A 3,095-nucleotide genomic window follows, 5' to 3' on the forward strand; every position below is an offset into this window, starting at 1 on the left:
CTCAACATCCATGTGTGCAACATTAGCAACACCAAACTTAGTTTGGTGCCGTGTGGCGTAAAAGATTTGTTCAAGGCCCCTAAGAGTGACATGATATGGGTTACATTGATGTTCTCTTAGTGTGCCTTGAACACCAAACTTGTTCTTCACTATATGTTGCACATAAGGATTCATTCAAGTCCATGTCAAGTTGATTTGAAATCCCTGAACCTTGCATTATTAACTATTTTTAAAAGCATGTAAAACATGGGTTGCCTCCCATGAAGCGCTTCTTTAGCGTCACTAGCTTGACGTTTTGCCTTTGTCATGGTGGTTGGTAATGCTTCAGATCTTCCCTTCTTGCAGTAGACCTATATCCATTGGCTTCATCAAGGATCTCCACATGTTCTAAGGAAAGAACTCTGTTGATGGTGAAGACCTTAGGTAACTGAGATGGGATAGTGGGGAGATGAGGTGGAATATCTGGGAAGTAGGCTGAGATCACTTTATCCCCCGGAGAAAAGTCCTCTGTAGGGATCTTCTTGTTCCTCCACCTCCTTGGTGCCTTCTTCTTTGTCCCTTTTGATGTTGCCTTGCTCTTTGTGACCTCCTCTTCTAAGGAAATTTCGTTGCTGGTCTCATATGACTCTGGTGGTTTAGGTTCCTCCTTATTTTCCTTGAGCTGTGACAGCTGCTGATTGCCTTGTTCTTCAACCAAGTGGTTTCCCAGAGGTGTTGGTTGTGCTTCAGTGCTTGCCTCCTCCCTCAGTATCTCATTATGATTTGTTTCTTGTGAGAGTTTGAAGACATTGAAGCTGATTTGTTCATCATGGATCTTCAAAATTAGCTCCCCTCGCTCCACATCTATGAGTGCTCTGGCTGTAGCTAAGAACGGTCTTCCCAATATGATTGGGTGAGTGTGACTTTCTTCCATGTCCAAGATGACAAAGTCTGTGGGAAGGAAGTATTTTCCCACCTTCACCAGCACATTTTCAACCACTCCTACTGCTTGTTTTTGAGTTTTGTCAGCCAGCCTGATAACTACATCTGTGGATATTATCTCATTGATCTGCAGCCTTTTCATAAGGGATAAAGGCATTAAGTTGATGCTTGCTCCCAAATCGCAGAGTGCTTTATCAAACATTGTTTCTCCTATGGCACAGGGGATGTGAAAACTCCCTGGGTCCTTCCTTTTTATAGGCAACTCTGGTTGAATGAGAGCACTGCACGCCTTATTCATCACTATTATTTGTCCTTCCTTGAGTGAGCTTTTCCTGGTCAGCAGCTCCTTCATATACTTAATATATGAGGGCATTTGTTGGAGGGCCTTGATGAATGGTATGTTTACATGGAGGGATGCAAACAGGTCAAGAAACCTTGAGTATATTCTCTTCTCTACAGCACCATTGAGTAATTGGGGAAACGGTGCATAGAGTTTCAACAGCTCCTTCTGTGTCAGCTCTTTTTGTGAAATTTTGGGTTCTTGGTGATCCTTTTCCTGTTTCTCTGCTGATGTCTCTCCAAGTTGTTCTAATGGCTTGTTTTGCTTTTCCTCAGTCTCCTTATTACTTATAGTAACCATCTTGCAATCTTCCCATCTGACTTTCTTTGCTTCACCTCTCGGATTTTTCTCTGTGTCACTTGGGAAGCTATCAGTAGGTTTGGGAATCTTTTTAGATAAGTATCCCACTTGAAATTCCAGCCTCTTGATGGTGTCCCCCTGGTTCTTGATACTAGCTCGCACCTCCTCTTTGAATACCTTATTATCTTGAATCTCTTTGCATATGCCTTCAAGCAAAGTCTCAATTTTGGAGAGTCTTTCTTCAGATGATGGTGAGTTAAGAGTGGATGGGTGAGTTGGGTCATTTTAGTTTTGGTATGGATGTGGAGAGGTGTTGTTAGGGTGGTGCTGATATGATCTCTGTGTGGAATATTGGTGAGCTGCATGGTTGTTGGGGTTGTGATGTCTCTGATCTTGGCTTTGATCTCGTTGATTTCTCCACCCAAAGTTTGGGTGATTTCTCTAACCAGGGTTGTACGTTTTGGAGTAAGGATCATGGGTCTACCTAGGTGAGTTTTCAATGTAGTTGGCTTGTTCTTGCTCCTCCTCTGTCTCAGCATTCACTCCCTCTTGGGTTGCTGATGAGGTGGTGATTGCTGCCACTTGGTTCCTCTCCATCTTCTTGGTGAGGTCAGCCAACTGCTTGGTAATAAGCTTGTTTTGGGCCAGCAGTGCATCCACATTGTTTAGCTCCATCACTCCTCTAGTGTTGCCTCTTTCAGAAGCATAGAAGTAGTCATTCTCCGCTACAGTCTCAATGACATCTATGGCTTCTTCAATGGTCTTCTTCTTGTTCAGAGATTCCCGGATGAATGGTCTACTGCCTTCTTTGATTCATAAGAGAGGCCTTCATAGAAAATGTGTAGTTGCACCCATTCATTGAACATATCTGGTGGACACCTTCTTGTCAGGTCCTTAAACCTCTCCCATGCTTCATATAGAGTCTCACCATCCTGCTGCCTGAATGTTTGTACCTCAGCTCTCAGCCTGTTGATCCGTTGAGGAGGATAGAATTTTGCCAAGAATTTATTCACCACATCTTTCCAGGTTGCTAAACTCTCCTTTGGGAAGGATTCCAGCCATTTAGATGCCTTGTCCTTAAGTGAAAAAGGGAATAGAAGTAGTCTATAGGTGTCAGGATAAACACCATTAGACTTCACAGTATCACATATCCTTAGGAAGGTGGTTAGATGTTGATTGGAGTCTTCTTGGACACCTCCTCCGAATGAACAATTGTTCTGAATAAGGGTGATGAGTTGTGGCTTTAGTTCAAAGTTGTTGGCATGTATGGTTGGCCTTTGGATGCTGCTTCCACAGTTTCCTGGGTTTGGGTTGATGTAAGAACCCAGAACTCTTCTCTCTTGTCCAGCCTGATGCGCTGGACCTTCTCTGCCATGGTTGTGACCCTCTTCTTCATGATGGTTCTCCATGTTTTCATCCATGTCTGGTTCAAAGTACTCCTCCTCTTCCTCAGCACCAACTACTCTCTTTCCTCTTGCTTTCCTCCTTAATCTAAGGAAGGTCCTCTCAGGTTCAGAATCAAAGGAAGTTGAAG

The 3,095-nt window shown here is 43.6% G+C and overlaps 1 non-coding gene across 1 annotated transcript; it reads left to right on the forward strand.

Moving 5' to 3' along the window:
• The first annotated feature begins 2,422 nt into the window (after positions 1–2,422).
• LOC148547689 (small nucleolar RNA R71) lies at positions 2,423–2,529 on the forward strand. The gene has a single exon (XR_015898137.1). It is a non-coding gene; the product is annotated as a small nucleolar RNA R71 (small nucleolar RNA).
• Positions 2,530–3,095: the final 566 nt, after the last annotated feature.

This window comes from Arachis ipaensis, chromosome B8, assembly GCF_059453495.1.
Source record: "Arachis ipaensis isolate K30076 ecotype BB chromosome B8, ASM5945349v1, whole genome shotgun sequence".
NCBI classification, from domain to species: domain Eukaryota; kingdom Viridiplantae; phylum Streptophyta; class Magnoliopsida; order Fabales; family Fabaceae; genus Arachis; species Arachis ipaensis.